Source organism: Otolemur garnettii, unplaced genomic scaffold (assembly GCF_000181295.1).
Source record: "Otolemur garnettii isolate 467f Iridium unplaced genomic scaffold, OtoGar3 scaffold00140, whole genome shotgun sequence".
Taxonomy (NCBI): domain Eukaryota; kingdom Metazoa; phylum Chordata; class Mammalia; order Primates; family Galagidae; genus Otolemur; species Otolemur garnettii.
The window spans coordinates 114,567-136,905 of NW_003852535.1; the positions used below are offsets into that span (position 1 = coordinate 114,567).

General features: G+C 49.7%; 1 protein-coding gene across 1 annotated transcript in view; it reads right to left on the minus strand.

The window, feature by feature from the left end:
* LOC100959484 (SH3 and multiple ankyrin repeat domains protein 3-like) overlaps window positions 1-20,955 on the minus strand; it is a gene marked incomplete at its 3' end in the record, with an annotated part of 131,978 nt that extends 111,023 nt beyond the window's left edge. Inside the window, exon 1 of the mRNA XM_003798756.3 lies at window positions 20,861-20,955. The remainder of the gene's footprint in view (window positions 1-20,860) is intronic.
* Between the last annotated feature and the right edge of the window lie 1,384 nt (window positions 20,956-22,339).

Genomic DNA, 22,339 nt, shown 5'->3' on the forward strand with positions numbered 1-22,339 from the left:
AAAAAAAAAAAAAAAAATGAACTACAAAGACACCCTAATTGAAATTAATTTCCCTAGTATGTTTTATGTAACTCCAAATACACAAAATACTGTCACTTCAATATGAGTTCCTAGCCTCTGTATCCACACGTGCCTAGCAGTCACCACAATAATCCACTTGCCTGGGCCTGGGTCCCCTCATCTAGGGTCAGGGGCTGGCTGGGAACCCTGTGCTAAGCTGGTTCCTGTCTTAGGCACAAAGTGGAGTAATCTGCAACATATCTGTCTGCAGGTTAGAGGTGATTCCACGGCCAGGCATCAAAGCTTGTTCTAAAGGAACTATAAACAAGCAGTGTAGACTCAGAGCTAGGATCAGCAGACCGACAGGAGAGAAGAGACCGCCGAAAACCAATGCCCAGATTTAAAGCCGGATCCATGATGAACAGCAGTTGGGCTGGCTGGGCAAGTCACTATTAATGCCTGTAATCCTAGCACTCTAGGAAGCTGAGGCGAGTGGACTGATTGAGCTCAGAAGTTCAAGACCAGCCTTAGCAAGAGAGAGAGTCTGTCTCTAAAAAACAACCTGGCAATGTGGTAGGTGCCTGTAATCCCAGCTACTTGGGAGGCTGAGGTAAAAGGATCACTTGAGCTCAAGAGTTTTGAGGTTGCTGTGAGAGATGAACTCATGGTACTCTATCCAGGGCGACAAAATGAGAGTCCGTCTCAAAAAAAAGACCAAAAACAAAACAAACGTAGCCAGGCAATGGGCCGGAGCCTGTAGTCCCAACTACTCAGGAGGCTTGGTCAGGGGGATCACTTGAGCCCAGGAGTCGTGAGACTGCTAGGAGCTACGAAGACACCACGGCACTGTACCCTCAACCCCAGGGCCACAAAGTCAGGTTCTATCTCAAAAACAAAAACAAAAAGACAAAAGCAAAACATTAAAATTACTAGAAGAGACTACAGAAGAGTAACTTACAGCAGTGGGTAGGAATGATTTTCAAAAACTAAATCACACATTTAAAAAAACTAATTTGACTACACCCAAATGTAAGCACAGGTAAAAAGTCCAGCCAAACCAGGCCAAAGTAGTACCAGGAATATACAAGGAGCATCTACACACAGTGAGCAGCAGACAGGCTCATTGTGAAGACTGGAATATACAGAAAGCAGGACGCTCAGTGGTGGAGGAACCGGAAGATGCTCTCTATGAACAGAGAAAACACGCGTTAATGCGAGACACCTCCCCACCCACCACACTGGCGAGTGTCGGGTGACACGGAATCTAGCCACGGGCCAGGGGCGCACACCATGCGGGTGGGATTACAACTTGGTACAACCCCCTGGAGAAAGAACGGTCTGAAAAAGCAACACCAAGAAAACAGCCCACATGTCCACAGGAGGAGAAAGGAGAAATGGAGTTAACCATTCCGTGAAATTCGATCAGCGTAAGTGGTCAACTCTATGTGGAGCCTTTTAAGCAGCTATTAGTCAAGGTGACAAAAGAGCAAAGCTTGGGGGCAACAGGAAACGCCCCATACCTCCCTCCTCCCCCCCACCCCCCGCCCCCACACCCTGCACTGCCTACCCCAGGCCCCACTGGACCACAGACAAGTGACAGTGACCCGTGAGACCTGTTAACAACATGTTGCACAACCAGCCAGTCTAAGATCAGAGGGCAATCAAGAAGCCCGGGGAGTCGGAGAGCTGCGCTCTGCAGGAGACGCTCTGTCCCAGCTGCTTTCTCCACTCAGTGCGTCCTTGGTGCAGCCCTCAGCATCAAATGAGCCCACAAAGGTCAGACATCCCCACCAGGTTCCCAGGGAGCAGCAGCTCGCCCCCCTGGAGGATACTGAATATGGGGAAGGGTCTCGTCCCATTATTTCTTCCTTGTTTGGGGTCACCCTGTTTGTCCTGAGACCCAAGAAGAAAGGCAGGGCCTTTCCCTTCCATGGGAAAGCAGCTTGAGATGGGGCAAGTGGGCAGGAGATCTCAGCTCTGGAATCCCAGGACCAGATGGGGCTGGGACTAGGACCAGGAGCAGGAACAAGACATACTTCAGCAACTTCATCCAGAAGAGCCAAAAGCTGGGAATACCCCAAGTGTCCACTGACCAAAAAGGGAGCAAAAGGTGGTCTATCGTCATAACAGAACATCATTCAGCCTTAAAAAAAAAAAAGGCCAGGCAAGGTATTTCACACCTATAATCCAGCACTCTGGGAGGCTGAGGCAGGTGAATTGCTGAAACTCCAGAGTTCCTGACCAGCCTGAGCAAGAGCTAGACCCTGTCTCTACTAAAAATAGAAAAACTAGCTGGGCGTGTGGCAGATGCTGTCATCCCAGCTACTCAGGAGGATGAGGAAAGAGAATCACTTTAGCCCAAAGCTTTGAGGCTACTGTGAGCTATGACACCACAGCACTCTACCAGGGTGACAGAGACTGTCTCAAAAAAAAAAAAAAAAAACTCTGACACATGCTACATCACAGATGAAGCTTAAGGACACGATGCTGAGAAAATTAAACCAAAAAAAAAACAAAAAACCTGCATGATTCCACTAGGTCCCTAGAGTCATGAAAATTATAGACAGAAAGTAGAACGGTGGTTGCCAGGGGCTGGGGGAAGAGGGTGGAGAGATGGTGTTTAATGGGGACAGAGTTTCTGTTTTGCAAGATGAAAAGAGTGTGTAGGTGGACGGCATGGACAGTATGATGAATGTACTCAGAGCGGCTGAACTGGACACCTAACAGAGGCTAAAAGGGTAACCTCTTAGGTCATAGATATTCTACCACAATTAAAAAAAACGTTAAGTGAAAAAGAAAAGTGCATTCCCATCAATTTAATGCTTCCACTAAATTCTCCATTTATCATTTATTGATTCCCTTACTTCCTTCAAGTCTTTGTTCAAGTACCACTTTCTCAGTGAGCTCACCCTGACCTCCCGGGGTAACACTGCAGCCACCCTGTGCCCACACAGTGCCCCACTGCCAGGTCCTCTTTTGCCCCTGTGCCGTGTAACTGCTTCAGCACGGTCTCTCTGTCCTGTCTCCCTGGGTAGATTGCTACGAGGGCAGGAATATTGGTCTGTGCAGATCACTGTCATATCCCAAGAGCCCAGAGCAATCTATTAGGTCATTAAATATGAAATGTCTGATTTTTGAATCAAGAGTTCAGTTTATCATATCTCAAACAAGAAGGGTACAATTAAAGTATGTGCCTAAACTACTGCCATGGTTTTGCCATCGTAACAGCAGCTTGCATCTGCCAGCAGCGAAGAAGCCTGAAGAGTGAGTGGCAATGAAATCGTGAAAGGCATTTTCTGCAGCTTGTTGAGAATTTAATATTTTTCCTTGCAAGAAGTGGTCTAAAGTTGGCTGGGCATGGTGCCTCGTGCCTATAATCCTAGCACTCTGGGAGGCCAAGGTGGATGGATTACTTGAGCCCAGGAGTTTGAGATCAGCCTGAACAAAAGCAATACCCCATCTCCACTAGAAATAGAAAAACCAGCCAGGCATGGTGTTGGGCACCTGGAGTCCCAGCTACTTGGGAGGTTGAGGCAAGAGGATTGCTCAGCCCACGAGTTTGAGGTTGCTGTGAGCTGTGATGCCATAGTACTGTACCCACAGCAACAGAGTGAGACTCTGTCTCAAAAATAAAAAAAAAAGTAGTCCCAAGCCTGGAAGTGGTAGTCAGTTGGTATAAGGTCTGGTGAATACGGTGGGCGGCAGAAAGTTTCCAAGTCCAGCGTCTATAGTTTGAGCAGCATTGTTTGTGCGACATGTGGTTAAGCCTTGTCTTAGAAGAGAACTGGCCTGTGTCTATTGACGAGTATCTGCTCCTTATCTGCAAGCATCCTGATCATTATGTCCGACTGGTAGCAGCAGACATCTGCTGTAATCACTGTCCAGGTTGCACGAAGCCATAGTGAGTGACCCAGCGCTGGACCACCACAGGACACCGTCAGCTTTTTTTGATAATCACTCCGTTTTGGACCATGTTTCAGTGCTTCATCTTCATCCAGCTGTTATGCTGAACCCTCGCAACTGTCAAAAACAATCCACTTTGGGCCCACGTAACAATACAGTGTAGAAATGATTCACCTTATGTTGTGACAGCAGAGAAAGGCAAGACAATTTCTTGCTTCAAGACAATTTCTCTTCTGACACTCGTCCAATTCAGGTGGAACCCATCTATCCAGCTTCTTTACCTCTCATCCGCTTCAAATGGGCCAATACTGCCGGAGAAGTATCGGCAAACCTTGTTGCTAATTCACACGCAGGCGGAGATGGATTCACCTCCACCACAGCTTTCAACTCATCATTATCCACTGTGCTCTCAGGTCACCTGTGTGGCTTTTTTTTTTTTTTTTTTTGAGACGGAGCCTCAAGCTATCCCCCTGGGTAGAGTGCTGTGGCATTACAGCTCACAGCAACCTCCAACTCCTGGGCTCAAGTGAGTCTCCTGCCTCCGCCTCCCAAGTAGCTGGGACCACAGGCGCCCGCCACAACGCCCGGTTATTTTTTGGTTGCAGCCGTCATTGTTGTTTGGCGGGTCCGGGCTGGATTCAAACCCGCCACCTTAGGTGTACCTGGCTGGCGCCTTAGCCAGTTGAGCTATAGGCGCCGAGCCTGTGTGGCTTATTTTTAAGGTTAAAATCACTTCTCAAACCATCAACGCACTACTGGGCATTCATTAGCCACCTCCTTCCCAAACACGTCCTTGATATTTTGAGCCGTCTGCTCTGCACTGATTCCATGATGGAATTCACATGCAAAAATAACAAGGATTTTTTTACTTATCCCTGGTTTCATGAAAATTGCTCTAATAAAATATTTGAAAGATAATCACAAGCCAAAATGTGCATTTGTAATAAGTGACAATGCACCTTCACAATTAAAAAATAAAATGCCAAAGTCCAATGTCAGAAATATCAACTGTTAAACTTAGCACTGAAGGAAATCAGACCTTTCTTACTTAATATCCTGGTACAGACATCTACAGGACACACCCCCCTCAGACAGCAGGATGCATATTCTCCAGGAGGGCCCAGGTCCCAGGCGGTAAAACAAGCCTTGATAAATGCAGAAAGGAGTAAGTCATGCAAAGAACATTCTCTAGCCATGAAGGGATAAAATCAGAAATCAATAACAGAAATTTCAGAAATCCACACATATGTGGAAATTAAACATGTCTAAATAGCCAATGGGTCAGAGAAAAAATAACAGGGAATTGGAAAACACTTAGAAATGAGTGAAAAAGAAGACAAAACCCATCAAAGCTTATGGAATCCAACTAAAGCAGTGCTTAAAAGGACATTTATATAAGTAATGAATATATTTAAAAAAAAGAAGAATCTCAAACCATTCACCAAAACCTACTTTATGAAAGCAGAAAAAGAACAGCAAGCTGACTCGGCGCCTGTGCTCAGTGGTTAAGGCACCAGCCCAGCCCTGGCCTGCTAAACAACAATGACAACTGCAACACAAAAAAATAGCTGAGGGTGGCACCTATGGCTCAAAAGGGTAGGGTGCTGGCCCCATATGCTGCAGGTGGAAGGTTCAAACACGGCCCCAGCCCAAAAAAAAAAAAAAAAGCTGGGCATTGTGGCAGGTGCCTGTAGTCCCAGCTACTTGGAGGCTGAGGCAAGAGAATCCCTTTAGCCCAAGAGTTTGAGGTTGCTGTGAGCGGGGATGCCACAGCACTCTACTGAGGGCGACATAGTGAGACTCTGTCTCAAAAAATAAATAAATAAATACATAAGAACAGCAAGCTAGAAGTAGAAGGAAGGGAATAATAAAGATTAGGGTTGAATTTAATGAAATCTACAATAGAAAAAACAACGAGGAAAATCAATGAAAGCAAAACTTCGTTATTTGAAAAGATCGATGAAATTGACAGACTTTATGTCGGAAGGTCACGGAGACTCTTCTAAAAGGAACACCTCACTGGCTGCCCAAGGAGAGAACCCAGGTCTAGATCAAATTTGGACTGGTTGGTGATGGGGCTACTGGGAAAACTACATTAGTCAAATGTCACTTGGCTAGCCAATGTGAGAAATGTGTCCCCAGTTTAAATGAGAAGGTCCATCCCCTTGGGTTCCACAGCAACAGAGGAACCACTAAGTTCACAGTATGGGATACAGCTGGCCGGGAGAAATTTGGTGGACTAAGAGACGGCTGTCTGTCTAAGCCCCACGTGCCGCTACAGCGTTGGTTGTAACATTGAAAGTTCCTTGCAAGAACCTGCCTAACTGGTGTGAGCATGTGAAAACGCCCCCACTGTCTTGTATGAAAACAAAGTGCATCATGGAAGAAGCCCAAGTGGCCATCGATCCATGAATGGATCAACAAACAGTGGTATATGTACACCATGGAATACTATGCAGCCATTAAGAAGGATGGAGACTTTACATCCTTCATGTTCACATGGATGGAGCTGGAGAATGTTCTGAGCAAAGTATCACAAGAATGGAGGAAAAAGTATTCAATGTACACACCCCTATTATGAAACTAATTTATACCTTTTATATGAAAGCTACAACCAAATAGCCTAAGAATATGGGGGGTGGGGAGAAGAGAGAGGGAAATGGGTGGAGGAAGGGGGATTGGAGGGATCACTTCTGAGGTTTCTCTTACAGGGGTACAAGTGAATCTTTCTAAGGGTAGAATGTGAACGTTTTAAAACAATAGCTGAGAAAATGACATGAAGGCTGTGTTGACCAGTTTGATGGAAGTATTTCGGATTGCATATGAAAACCCCACACTGTACCCCAGAAGTGCATTAATGTACATAGTTACCATTCAATAAAAATTAAAAAAAAAAAAAAAGAAAACAAAGTGCATATTAAAGACAGGGAAGTGGAGGCAAAACTGATTGTCTTCTCCCAAAAGAAGAATCTTTAGTACTAAGACATTTTTGCCAAAAGTCACTGCAACTTTGAAAAGCTCTTCCTCTGGCTTGCCAGGAGAACCCAACTCGGTTGGCTGTCACACCTGCTTTTGCCTCACCAGGGGTGGTCACCGACCAGGCTGTGACAGCGCAATGTGAGCAGGATGTAGAGATTGATGCTCAGACAATGCTGTCCCAGGCGAGGATGTCGGCCTGTGAGGGCAAAGCTGGAACCCAGAGTCAGAGGGCTGCTGTTACAGGCTGTCCTGCGAGGTCAGCGGTGCACGGTGCGTGCCACCGTATTATCTAGCTGAGTGGAGCATGTGCTTCCTCAGGGGGGTGCTGAAGGAGATGAACGGGCTTCAGAGTGAATGTGGGAGATGAAAAACATTCCCTCATTGTGTGGACCTGCATCGTTAGCTGTTTTGGAACACAGCTGCTTCCTTCTAGAGTTTCAAACATAAGACTGCTAGATCAGATCACAGCACGTCACAATAATCGGTGGTGGAATCTTGTGGATTATTATCATTCCCATTCCTTTTCGTTTAGAATCAGAAAAAAAGTGGTATTTCAAATGCCGTTTAAAAAAAAGAAGGAAAGGCTTGGCCCCTGTAGCTCAGAAACTAGGTGCCGACCACATACATCCGAGCAGGTGGGTTCAAATCTAGCCCAGGCCTGCCAAAAAACAATGACAACGGCAACAAAAAATAGCCAGGCGTTGTAGTGGGCATCTGTAGTCCCAGATAACGGGAGGCTGAGGCAAGAGAATCGCTTCACCCCAAGAGTTTGAGGTTGCTGTGAGCTGTAATGCCACAGCACTCTACCAAGGGCGGTAAAGTAAGACTCTGTCTCTAAAAAAAAAAAAGGTATCTCTGTTAACGCTGGCAACGAACAAGCTTAAAATGAAATTAAGAAAACAATTTCATTTATAACAGCATTAAAATTAAATTTTAAATCAGAAACTAGAAAACATTATTGAAGAAATAAAAAGACCTACTTAAATGGAAAAATGTCTCATGTTCACGGATCAGAGACTCAATGTTGTTAAGATGGCAATTTTCTCCAAAATGATCTACAGATTCAAAACAATCCCGACCAAAATCCCAGATAGCTTCTTTCTAGAAATTGACAAGCTGGTCCTGAAACTAACTTGGAAATAAATTCAAGGGATCCAGAGTAGTAGATCCAAAACATTTTTTAAAAGAACACACCCTTTCCAATTTCAAAATTTACAAAGCAACAAAAAATAATACAATGCGGCATGAGAATGGACATACAGATCAAAGGAACAGAACCGAAAGTCTGGAAATCAAAATGATCCCACATTTCTCTGTTTAACTGATTTTCTTTTCTTTTCTTTTTGAGACAGAGTCTCACTCTGTTGCCCCCTATCTAGAATGTCCTGTCATCATCATAGCTCACAACAACCTCAAACTCCTGAATTCAAGCCATCCTCTTGCCAGAGCCTCCCAAGTAGCTGGGACTACAGGCGCCTGCCACAGTGCCTGCCTATTTTTAGTAGAAACAGGGTGTCACTCTTGCTCAGGCTGGCTTCAAACTCCTGAGCTCAAATGATCCACCCTCTTCAGCCTCCTAGACTGGGAGGATTACAGGGGTGAGCCACTGTGCCCAGCCTGATTAACTGATTTTCAACAAGGGCACCAAGACAATTCAATGAGGAAGTGTAGTTTTTTCAACAAACGGTGCTTGGATAAATAGAAACCACATGCAAAATGATGACATTGAGCCCCTTCTTCAAACCATACACGAGACATAACTCAAAATGGATTATACATACAAATGTAAGATCGAATAACATAAAACGCTTACAAGAGAACACAGGTGTAAATGCCCTTCAGCTGGGCAAATCCTCCTTAGATCTGGCAACAAAAGAAAACATACGCAGACTTCATCAAATTCAAAACTCTCATACTTCAAAGTATACTGTGAACAAAGTGAAAAAGACAACAGACAGAATGCGAGGAAAAGAGTATCAAATTGTGATAGGGGCCTTTATCTAGACTATATAAAAAAAAAAACCCTGTATCTTAATAAAGAAAAATAACCCAATTAAAAAATGTGCAACAGACATTTCTTCAATGAGCACCTGAAAAAATGTTCAGTATCATTAACCATGGGTTAAATACCAATCCGAACATAGTTAAGATAACACTCCACACTCCTCTAGGATGGCTTTAATCAAAAGGACTGATAACATTTTTTTTTTTTTGAGACAGAGCCTCAAGCTGTCCCCCTGGGCAGAGTGCTGTGGCATTACAGCTCACAGCAACCTCCAACTCCTGGGCTCAAGCGAGTCTCCTGCCTCCGCCTCCCTAGTAGCTGGGACCACAGGCGCCCGCCACAACGCCCGGCTATTTTTTGGTTGCAGCCATCATTGTTGTTTGGCGGGGCCAGGCTGGGGATTCGAACCCGCCACCTTAGGTGTACGTGGCTGGCGCCTTAGCTGGTTGAGCTATAGGCGCCGAGCCAGGACTGATAATATTACGAGCAAGAATCGGCAAGAATGTGCAGAAACCAGCACCCTCACACACGGCTGGTGGGCCCACCCACGGTGGGAAACAGGTTGGCCTTCTTCAAAGGTTATTAATCACAGAGTTAGCATACGACCCAGCACTTCTAATCCTCAGCAAATACTCGAAAGAAATGAAAACATACGGGGTGGCGCCTGTGGCTCATAGGAGTAGGGCACTGGCCCCATATACCAGAGGTGGTGGGTTCATACCCAGCCCTGGCCAAAAACTGCAAAAAAAAAAAAAGAAAGAAATGAAAACAGATATCCAGGCTGGGCGCCCTACCACAGTAGTTATGGGGCCAGCCACATACATCGAGGCTGGTGGGTTTGAACTCAGCCCAGGCCTGCTAAAAACAACCATGACAACTGTAACAAAAAATACCTGGGTGTTGTGGCAGGTGCCTATAGTTCCAGCTACTTGGGAGGCTGAGGCAAGAGAATCACTTATGCCCGAGAGTTTGAGGTTGCTGTGAGCTGGGATGCCACAGCACTCTACTGAGGGTGACATAGTGAGACTCTGCCTCAAAAATAAATGAATAAAAATAAATAAAATTAAAAAATAAAATAGATGTCCACACACAAACTTGTTTGGGAACGTTCACAGCAGCAGAACAGCAGAGTGGTGGAGGCGGGGTGGAGGGGGGACCATTCATCAATTCACAGAGACAAATAAAACGCTGGAGAGCCATCCGATGGGCTATACACACGCTGCGACCCGGGCAAACCTTCAAAACATACCAGGCGAGAGAGGCCGGCCGCTAAAGCCCACATAGCGTATGATTCCATTCGCCTGAAATGTCCAGAACAGGCAAATCCACAGAGACAGAAGGTCATTAGTGGTTGCCACAGGCTGGGACCGGGGGAGGAACTGCTAACGGGTATGTGATTTCTTTTTGGGGTGCTGAAAATGTTCTAAAAGTGCAGTGGTGGTTGCCCAAGTCTGTGAAATACTAAAAACCACCCCACTGTGGTCTTTAAACAGCTGCTATGTAAGTATATAAACGATACTTCAGTAAAGCGGATGCGTGTATGTATTGCCAGAAGAGTCAAGGGCAGTGCCGGCATGTCCACATCTGTCAGTGCCTGCTTGGTGTGTGCCGGGCACGACTCCAGGCACTGGGGACGCCCTAATCAACAAGACAGCCTGGGCCTCCTTCAAGTGCAGGGAGAGGGAACAAGTGCCAATCAAACCAACAAGTTCAGGGGCAAGGGCACGAAGGGAACTAACTGGGCAGAGCAAAGTGAGAGTGCACCGAGGAAGGCGCCCCTCTGAGGGCTCTGTCCTCCACTGACTCCTACCAGCCCCAGGTCCAGCTCCCAAGAGGATGGCAGGGAGGCCTGCTGGGGGGTAACAAACACTTCCTCTCCCTCAAGGCACCTGTCTCCCTTCAGCTGAGACCTGAGGGGAATCCCACTATTCCACATGCATAACTAGGAAGTCAACCCCTGGCCCAGCAGAGGAACAGAGCTGGGCAGGGCAGACCCTTCCCCCATTGAGGAGCTTGTACATTCCCATCACTAAAGCAGCAGCAACTCCCACTCCCCTGGAATAACCAACTGCAATGGCTCCAGCCTCCACGGGGCTCCCCTCCATGGGGAAAGGAGGATGAGCAGAAACCACCCCACCAGCCAGAACTGAGTTCGGCTCCTCCCTGAATGCTCAGGATATTCCTTGAAGCCCTCAGGAGCTTAGCTGAAAAACATCTATCCCCTTATTTATAGTCAAAATGAGAAGTCAGTAAGGACTGGAGAGAAGTTATGAGGCCCCTGCAATCCTTGTTTGACCAAAGACAAAACTGAATCGAACAGCCTATCACAAAAACTAAAGATACCTTTAGCCACAATTGACTCTCGAATACCCCTGAAGCCTTTCTCCCCACTCTGCCCTAGCAAATTTTATAACCCAGGTAGGTCACAAAGTCTTGGAATCCTAATTCCAACAGAGTGGCTGGTGGCAAGTAAACGACAGAAGAAACCCACACGGAGCCTGGCACATAGCAAGTGCCCAGTTAGGTGTTTGTTGACAAACGTGAATTTCTGGTGCTCTGTTCACAGGGACTTATTCATTCCACAAACACTTATGCACGTGTGATGCCCCAGGCACGTAGCAGCACACACCCAGACTGTGCTCAGCTGTGCCTCGGTCTCTCTGGAAAAACAGCCTTTAGTAGAGAGAACACTGGAGTCTCTCCACCTGCCAATGTCAGTGACTGTGATTCCCAACAGAATTCTGTTCTTGGGGGTCATGCCAGGACTTCCAAGGACACTCTGACATCCAGGCTAGTTCTGCCCCTCACAAGGTTCCTGGCCAGTGCTGAATGCCCCTCCACACACACACACACACGTGGGTGGCATGAGTGATTCAGGGACTGTGATCAGCTTAGAGTTTTCTGGGTTCCAAACCCTTTCCCCACACTCCTCTCCTCTGGCTCCCTGGGGATAGCCTTTCTTTGCTTGACCCCCTAACACAACTGTGGGGGGCCTGCTCATCTCCTCACCCAGCAGTGTGCCCACGTAGGCTGAGAACCAAGTCATAAGGAGGTGACAAACTGCCACTGAGACCCCACCATCCAGTCCTCAGAGGAGGCCACCCAGAAAGCTGATCCTGCCTCATCTGCCGGCACAGATGTTGGGGATACTCACTCCCTTCTCTGAACCTCCAGACTTTCACCTTACAGGTATAGATAGTGACACCACCCACCCTGTCTAGATGACAACTCACAGAGCAAGAGCCACAAAAAGGTCCCCACACTGGGGGACAGTAGGGCCAAGGCCTAGAGGGGTCATCTGATCGTGGCTCCCCTTTCTACATCCTACAGCCCATCTCTACAGGAAATCTCGTTTCATTATTCATTCAAGAGCCACCAGAAATTTCTTCCAGGCGGTAACCTTTACTTCCCTGGGATTACCCTCTAACAATGCCATCTCTGTCTTTCTATTTTTTTTTTAATTGAGACAGAGTCTCACTTTGTCACCCTTGGTAGAGTGTCATGGCGTCATAGCTCACAGCAACGTCAAACTCTTGGGCTCAAGCGATTCTTTTGCCTCAGCCTCCCTAGTAAGTGGGACTACAGGCGCCCACCAAAACGCCCAGCTATTTTTTGTTTGTTTGTTTGTTCAGCAGGCCTGGGCCGGGTTCAAACCCACCAGCCGCAGAGCATGTGGCCAGTGCCCTAACCACTGGGATATGGGCGCTCCCTCTGTCCCTCTATATAAGAACCTTCGACATACGATCTTCACAGGTACCTGGAAACAGCTTTCTTGTCTTTCTAATCTTGTCAAAGCAACTGCTTAATTCACAGCTATCACTGCCATTCCATTTAGCTTTTGGTAACATCAGAATACATCACGCAACTTGATTATTATGTGTGTTGGCATGGATTTCTTTGGGTTCATCATCTTTGAGTATTGTGGGGCTCCTTGAGTCTGTATGCCCATCTCCTTCTCCAGATTTGGGAAGTTTTCGGCCATTATTTCTTTGAATAAGCTTTCTGGTCAAAGTCAAAGTCGAACAAAATTTCGAACACAGAAAGTGAAAAGTGACTCCTTACATACAAGGGAAACTTCATAAGACTATGAGATTTCTCAGCAGAAACCTTGCTGGCCAGGAGAATGGGATGAAATATCCAAAGCACTGAAAGAAAAAAATAACTGCCAAGCACAAAACCTTCACCCATCAAACTATCCTTCACAAATGACTGAGATAAAGACTTCCCTGAACAAAAGCTTAGGAAGCTCATCACCACGATGTCTGCAGAAATATTAAAGGGGCGCTACAGAAACTGGCTACCGTAAAGAAAAGAAAAAGGTAGTTAAGGCATCTTTAGTTTTTGTGACAGGCTGTTCAATTCAATCTTCAAATTGAAAAGGACACTAAACAGCAATAAAAAACTGTGAAACTCACTGTAAAGATAAATAAATAGATTACTACAGAATACTGTATTACTACAATGGTGGTGGATAAACTACTTTTAATTCTCTTATAAAAGTTACAAGACAGGCTCAGCACCCGTAGCTCAGTGAGCAGGGCACCAGCCACACACCCTGAAGCTGGTGAGTTCGATCCCAGCCCCAGGCAGCTAAACAACAATGAAAACTGCAATCACAAATAGCCAGGTGTTGTGGCAGGTGCCTGTAGTCCCAGCTACTTGGGAGGCTGAGGCAAGAGAATCACTTAAGCCCAAGAGTTTGAGGTTGCTGTGAGCTGTGACACCACCGCACTCTACCAAGGGTGACATAATGAGACTCTGTCTCAAAAAAAATAATAAGTTAAAAGACAGAATTATTAAAAATAACTAAACCTTGGCTGGGCAAGGTGGCTCATGCTTGTCATCCTAGCACTCTGGGAGGCTGAAGTCATTGGATTGCCTGAGCTCAGGAGTTCAAGACCAGCCTGAGCAAGAGCAAGAGCCCGTCCAACTAAAAACAGAAAAACTAGCCAGGCATAGTGGTGGGCGCCTGCACTCCCAGATACGTGGAAGGGTGAGGCAAGAGGATTGCTCAAACCCAAGAGTCTGAGGTTGCTGTGAGCTATGATGATGCCACGGTAACTTACCCAGGGTGAAAGTGAGACTGTCTCAATAAAATAAAATGAAATAAATAACTGAATCTAAAAAGCATGCTGAACAACACCTAAGACGCATGGTTGAAAACTGTGAAAATAATCACAAAGAGTGTCAGGAAGAGAAGTTGAAGTATTAGGGGTTTATATGCAATTCAACTAACCAGATTGAAATTTCTAACCAGAATTTTATTTCTGGTTTTTTTGTTGATTTTTTTATTGAGACAGAGTCTCATTTTGTCCCCCTCGGTAGAGTGCGTGGTGTCATAGCTCACAGCAATCTCAAACTCTTGGGTTCAAGCGATTCTCTAGCCTCCACCTCTCTAGTAGCTGGGACTACAGGCGCCCGACCGCGCCTGGCCGAGAATGTTTGAACTGTAAGATGTGTTATGTAAGCCCCCAGGGTGACCACTAAAAGCAAACACCTAGAGAATATACAATATGATCACACCTTTCAGAATAAATTCCCCTTGCCCCACCAAACCCCAACTAGAGCCCTCAAGTAAACTTTAAAGATACATCCTGAATGACAAAAGGCCCATGCATTATTCAAAACCTCTGCCAACTACACAACAAAGCTGGCTTTCAAAACAGTCCTAACTCTGGTTCTGAAACCCTGGGGTTTCCCTGGAGCCCCCTCAGCAGATCTAGGAAGTCCAGCCATTTTCATAACAACTCTAAGGTGTTCGCTGCTTTTCAATCTCCTTCTCTCCCAGGGGTACAGCCACTGCAGACTGCACAAGTAGGTAGGAGAACCCAGCTGTCTTCCACGCCGCCAGACAGCACCGAGACCTTACAAACGACAGCGCCACTCTCCTCACCCACCCTCTTTCTTGTTTCAGAAGATAGTTGTTTTTTTCATAAAAAATGGTATTTATGTGAACATGTAACGAGTCTGTTATTTTTTAAATGCTTTAGTAATGAAATATTTTTAAATCATCCTTTTAATTTCTCACGGGATAAGTATCAATCCGCTGATGCACATAAATGAAAAGCTCTCTGAGCCCTTAAAACTCCCCTAAGATGGTAAAAGGGGCATCAGGACTAAAGTTTGAAAACCACGGTGCTACCCCACCTACTTTCCATGAAAGCAAACAGAAAAATAAAGCGGCATTCCCCTCCAGAGGTGACTAGGAGGCGGGGAAGAGACTGCTGCGTTGCTCTGCACGGTGGGGCAGGATGTGGATCCAGTTCAGCCATGTGGCCCTCAGTAGGTTCAGCAGCATCCTCTGCCCTGCTTTACTCATCTGGGAAATGGGGTAATGATACTGTGCCCCCTTCTCAGGTCTGTGGTGAGGGCGGCACAAGTCTGCGCTTGGCAAAGCAGTAGGGACAATGTGGCCCAGATACTCACCATCATGCTATAAAGTCACTGAGATTCCACGGACAAAGAGGGATGGAGGGAGACAACTTTGGGAGCCCCATTGGCCCTCAGTGACTCTGTCTCCCTGGAGGAGGAACTCCCCATGACCTCCTGGCCCCAGTCACCCCTGACATGGTGGCCACATTCCCTAAGAGGTTCTCCTGAGGATGAGAAATGGTATCTTCAAGAAGGTGGTCCCCACACCACTGCCAGCTGAACCAGGAGCTAGGAACTTTGAAATTGCTGAGTGTGTAACTGGCCTTGGGGTCCAGAGCTGCACCCCACCCGCCATGCTCCCCAAATGCACATCCCCACCAACCCCTTAACTTAGTCTGAAGTGGGTATCCATCTCCAGCAACTCAGAGAATCTTGTCACAAACAGGCAGACTCAAAAGAGACAGAACAGTCCCAAGGGGGGACTGCACCAGACTCAGCACAGAAACCCCCACCCGCCACCAAGCTTGAGTTGCCTGAACCTAGCCCAGACATTCCCCACAGAGACCCCAAAGAATCAAAACAGACGCTGCCCCACAGCCTTCCTATTCCTTCAGCAGACTAATTCCACATCCTTGGTGACTATGTGGTTGCCCTCGGGAAGCGAATGAGCCTTGGAGCTCTCTGGACCCCAGAAGGTGGCACTGATGTGTCCTTGTGTTTGGAGAATTACGAGTGGCACAGACCAGGCCTTGCTGTGACCATCTGCAAGAATTCCATTCCCAGTGTTGCTCGGACTCTGTGTCATGTTCACGAGAAAACTCACAGCTGAGCCACGGCCACTGACCCTACGCCTGTCCGCGCCTGACCATTGACCCTACGCCTGTCCGCGCCTGACCACTGCCCCTACGCCTGTCCGCGCCTGACCGCTGACCCTACACCTGTCCGCACCTAGCCTTGATGAAGATCCCAGGCATGCGATCCTGGTGGACACCGGCTGTCAGGAGCCCCGAGCCACCAGCCCAGGCATCTGTCACCCTGGCCCAAATGCAGCCACAGGGCTGGCCTAACATGTGAAACCCTCGGAGTGAAGCTGAGGGTGTGCACACCCCAGGTGATGGGACCTCCCAATCCCCCCCAAAAGGGGGTAATCCAACTACGGCTTTAATTAAACACCCAAAACACCCACTGCCTTCTCACTAAGAGATATGTCTCCACTAACATTTCCCTTTCTCCATTTCTAAAAGTTTGCAATATTAATAGTTTTTGATCAACTGTGCCCCAGCAGTAACCATACAGCTTTATTCAACCCAGGAGTGATTTTTTTTTAAAAACACTTAGCAACTTGATGTCGCAGGAAATTTTATAAAAGTCAATTTATGTATATTATTCTTGCAAAGACGTATGCTAAATTAATTAATAAAAGACCATGAGCATAAAAGTCTATTACATTAGGATAACGCTCTTTGGGCAAAGTGGCTCACTATGTCTTTGTCAGTGGAAAGTGAGCGGCACGGTGGGTGACGGCCCAGTGGAGGGGTCAAGAGTTAGGCAGCGGTTACTTTTTAAATATCGGTATTTGCCTCACAGAGGCGGTACTCCATCCTTTGCAAATATTTAAACCTCTGAAGAAAAATTTTACATGTTGACTTAAAAATGCGTGAGAAGGCTAGTCAATGATTAACGGCAGAGCCAGTGAGTGGGAAAAAAAGAAGTCCACTATGCAATTCTTTCAGCTTTGCTCGTTATTTAAATTTTTCATGAGAAAATGTTGCAGGGAATGTGTGAGAGAATAGAGTTTTTAAAAAATAACACTTTTAAAGAGAGAAAACATGTTTCTGGAAGAGACCTGCCCCACCCAGCAGGGCTCGGGAAGCCTCCCGGGAGCCTCCCAACTGAAGCCTTTTTAAATCAAGTAACCCAGGACTTTCTCCAACTGTTCTTCCTCTTGAACTTGAGTCTCTCTCGACGTGTGCTCCCAGGGCTCATCAGGCAGGACTTCTCTGGAGAACCCCAGTTCTCTATTTCCTGCCACATCAGATTGTCCAGGTTGAAGGTGAGCCCAGAGCCCCCGATCCCCTGCAGCCGCCACTCAGAATCTGCAGCCTCAGATTAGGAGTTTGTGGCCTAATTCAGCCAGCACAAGCCCCTGGCTGAGCTACCCCCAGAGTAGCTGCCACACCCAGCAAGGACCTCTGCACTGACATCTGGCAGCCAATCGGGGGAGCCAGCGGGGACTTCTGGCAAACTGCTGATGGCCCAGCGGGCTTTTAAGAGCTTAATCTCCCAGGAAGTGACCTGTGCTGCTGCCAACCTCTCCCCGGGTCACATACATCCAGAGTGACCCAGGCAGCTGTCTCCACGCCCAGGTTGTGGGTCTTGAGTGTGGGCACATCTCCCCCCACCCTGGGAAGACTAGAAACCCCTTGAATGGAAAGAAAGCATCATCTTCCCCAAAGAGGGCCGTCAGTCTTAGCACTAGAGCAATGGAATGGAACGCTTCCTGGATGGTGCTTTCAACAACAGCAAGAGCAAAATGCTGATCACAGGAGGAGCTCGCCAGAAAGGTGAGTTTTCACTCGCTGCAGGTCTGTCCCACACCACCAGCACAGGAAGGCTATTTTCTGACTGCCACCTGGCTGCTCTTTCCAGCTAGGGGATACGCCTTTAGCCATGGGAAGTGTGGGGATGGAGGTCTGCCCCCATGCTGCCTGGGGTACAATCCCAGCCCCTCTGGCTGGGTGTCCTACGGCAAGTCGCTCTGGTCCTCTAAGCCTCAGACTCCTGATCTGTGAAACGAGAACCAGACCTGATGAGGGCACATACGACAGGGGTGCCTCACCGCTAATGCCAACCACCAGAACGCTTGGAGTGCTGCTGTTACTGCGGGTCCCCTGTTACTATAACTTTTATTATTATAACTATGGAGTGGCTGTATCCTCACCCTTGGAATGAGAAATAGATGATTCTGCCAAGGGCCCATGTTCAGTCCCAGGGGTGTTTAGTCAGGCCACTCAGACCTGTTCCAGGTGTCTGACGCCTCCCGCTCCAACCCCCATCCACCTCCGGGTTGGGGGCCCACTGTGTACCCTATAGGTCTATCACAAACCCTGTGGCACCGTGCATACTGTCCAGTCTCTCCTCTTCCTCCCCACTAGCCTGGACACTCCCTGGGGCAGCCACCTGCAGCAGGTCCAGGCCTGGCAGGCAGCACCAGGCCAGCGGATGCCCATGGAACTCGTTTTTATGCAACATGCGCAGAAAACCAAATACACCCTAGATTACCTTGCACTGTCAGAGAATGGCAGGCCTCTCATTGTGGGTGGGCAGGTTAGGGGCATGGCCAGGTCACAAAGGTCATCTGGCCCAGAGGAGAGCTCTGGGCTTGAAGCCCTTCACTCAACCTGTACTCATCCTTTCAACAAGTAATTCATTCCCCCGGGGCCCAGGTGAAGGGCAGAGAGCTCTAAAGATGAAAAAGACAGGCCTGTATCTGGAACTCCCTCCACATCCCTCCCCAGTCTGTGGAGACAGAGAGGGTCAGAAAATTTGCTGGAGGTCATTTGGATGAAGGAAGATCCTAAATGCTCCCTCCCTGAGCCTTAAGTTGACAAAGTAGGAGGCTGGAATTCCTGACAAAGGAGAGATCAGGAGCTGGGATCCAAACAGCCACACCCCCAAGAGGCATCTCACACTTAAGACCCCACAACCACTCCCAAACTGAGCCCCACTTTGGAAAAATCACCACTACTCCCCCAGGGCCACTAGGGCCACCAGACCTCATTAGATAATTAGAAATAAAACATATGTTGCTAAACAACAGTTGTCCCATAAAAGTCCATTTTTAGGAGTGTTTTCCTGAGTATGGTCAAATCCTGGCATGTTTTTCTTACTTTCACGCTTTTTCTTGTCTTTTTCCTCACCCCTGATGACATATAAAACACGGTGCTGCCTGGGACTCCCCTATGCTCCCGGGGGCAGTATTCCTCACATCCAACCTGGGACCCCCAAAGGTCCCATCTCCTAGATAGCCTCCACCCCCAGGTCTGGACAAGTCACCTGCAAATGGGGCCCTCAGACTCTGGCAGGCGGCCTTACACACAACCCTCAACACCTGCTGAATACGAATGAATGAATGGAAACCTTCAGCAAATGTACCCCAACATGCACAGGGCTTCCTAAAGCAAAGCGCCCATACTTGGAGAAAGTAGGCAGAAAGACACCCCTCCCCCTACGGCGGATTTACTTGGCTAAAAGCAGCCAAGCACAGTCAACAGTGCCCGCTGGGATTGCCTTTACAGGCAAAATGACCTTAGTCATAGAATTCCTTTGATACTTGAATCCCAGCCTCCTTCCATAGGGGTCCAAAGAAGCCCCAAGCTTCCCACCCAATTCTTCCAACTTGGAAAACAAGAAATGCCTCAGCATAATAATGGAATATGCCGCCTTTAGAACAACGCTCCCCAGGAGTTCTCACATTCAAGCACCATTAGCACAACAAATTCCCACTAAGACAAAGGTCTCCCTCCTACCCCTTTTTAAGGACACTGTGACTTCCGGGGTAAAACCCCACACATACCATCCCGCCCTCTTACAGCGTCGACTTTCTCCCCTAAATTAACTCGGATCACCAAGCAGGAGCCTGGCGCCCTCTCGCCTCACTCCCCAGCAGGCAAAGGAGGACTCAACCCTTATCCGAGCTGCGTTAGGCACCCACAAGTGGTTGGGAAACTCGGGTCTCCAAAAGCAGTTGGACCCCACCAAGCCCCTGGGCGCCGGGCTCGGTGCCCAGCGCGCAGTAGGTCGTCACTAATCATTTCCGAACGCAGACAGCAGAGGACCTGGATCAAGGCAGAATCTGCCGCTGCATTTCCAGGGGCGCCGAACCCTGGTCCAAAGACCAACTCAAGAGGTCAGATTCCAGGTACAGAGCAAACCACTACCCCCCAACGGGGTACTTCCGAAATTACTTCTCTACTTTCAGAAGCTTAACTTAATTAGTTGATTGGCCTCATTAACTCGCACTTGAGTTTCAAACGAAAAAGAGGTCATGCAACTAACCAATTTGCTACCTTGACTCTCCACGCAGAACCCACTTTATTTTTGGATGGCCTCCGAGGACCCCTCCTCAGTACCGAGCCAACAGCTGCCAGCCCTCGAGGCCCTCCAGTACTTGGGCCTGAACCCCCACCTGCTGGGTCCAAGCGCCTTCTCAGATCCAGCCGCCCGGAGTCCCTTTAAAAGCGCCGCCGCGAAAACCCATGCATACCAGCACCAGCTTTTCCCCCTCTGGGCGCCCTCAGCCCCCCGGAAATGCTAACCTCGCCGCATGCCCGCAGGCCCAACCCCTCTCGCTCCCCCCGGGCCCGAGGGTCCTTGAGCAGACCCGCCTGGAGCCTGCGACGTCCACAGCCGCCCCCGCACCCTCCGAACCCGGGCGGCGAGGTACACCTCGGCCCCTGCACCCTCCAAACCCAGGCTGCGAGGTCCACCCAATCCCTCAAACCCTCCGAACCCCGGCACCGAGGGTCACCGAGTCCCTCAAACCCTCTGAACCCCGGCACTCCTAAATCCTGGCAGCGAAGCCTGCTGCGGTGGTCGCACCTGCTCGCTCGGTGGGGTGGCTCCAGCTCAGCTGGCGAACGCCCGCTCCACGTCCATCCGAGCGCTCCCTGCTCCTGGCGCCCAGCGCCCCAGCCGCCCGGGGGAGGCGCCTGGGCAGCGGGCTGAGCCGGCGGAGCTGCCCGGTCGCCGGGGAGGAGGGATGCCCGGGTGAAAGTTGCCAGGGAAACTTGAGCAACTCGAGCGCGCCGGTGCCAGCCTCCTGCATAATTCACTGGCCGTGGCGGCAGGGCTGCGCCCGCCGGGTCCCCCTACCCGAACTGATGACACGGCGGGCAGGGGTCGGGCACCCGGCCGGGGCTCCGCACAACCCCCGGAGATCCGGGCGCCCGACCCGCCACCTCCGGGCTCGCACCGGGTGCGTCGGCCCCGGCCTCCCAGACACAGCTGCCGCAGCCGCGCGCGCCTGGATGGGGGCGCTGGGTGCGGGGCCAGAGTGGCCGCAGCGGGGTCTCCGGGGACCTCACGACCGTCGCGGCGCGGGTCCCCGCCCCCGCGCGCCCCCTGGCGGCCCAGTGCTGGCTCTTCAGCCGGGCTCTCAGGCTGGAGTCCTGGGGCTGGAGGGCGGCGACTGAGCGCAAGCAGACCCCCGGCAGTGGAGGGGGTTGGTCCACTAGTACTGTCCAAGGGAAAAGGCAGAAGGGCTAAAGGTGACCAGGGTCTATGGGCACAGAGGACAGTGGGTGCTCCGCTCTCTGTGCTCACGCCGCTTCCAAATTTTTTTAAACCTGCCTCTGTCCAGGAAGAAAACCACTGGGGGAGGGGAGAGGTCGTCTACAGACACTCGTCGCCCACCCGGACCTGCAGATCCCTCTCCTCACCCCGCCCCGCCCCCATCGACTATGGATCCAGGACTGCGCTTACCTGGTAGTTGGCGCTCCTGGAATCCAATCGCACCCAAAATGCTGTCCAGGAGCAGGGTTGGGTGCCCAGGGGCCACCTACTGTCCTTCCCGACCCGCACCGGGTGTCCCAGCCGTCTCCGCCCCGCACCCGCAGCGCCTCGCGCCCCTGGCCGCCGCCTCACCTGGCTCTGGGGGCCGCTCGGCGAGTGGGGGGCGGGCCCGAGCCCCTGGGGAATGCCGCGTCCGCGTGCACCTGCCTGGGCCGCGGGAACACGAGCGGCGCGGTGTCCAGCCCTGCCAGGGCTCTCGAGCCGCCGCAGCAGCTCAGGTGTGGGGAGGGGGAGGGGCCGGCCCCGCCCCGCGCCGCTGTAGGGACTGGTGAGAGTGGGGGAGGGGTCCTCTCGCCGCGGAAGGGGCGCGCGCAGGCCACTCGCCAGCGATCTCTGTGCCCAGCCCTGGTGCGTAGCCCCCAGCCCACTCCGGCCTGCGGCTAGGACTCCCGCGCGGCATGTGGGGTCTGTTGTAGCAACCCCGAGAGACGGCCGGGCGCCCAGGGCCGCCTCCTCCCCGCCCCGCCTCACCCCGCCCCAGGCTGCGTGGCTCCCCCCACCACCCCC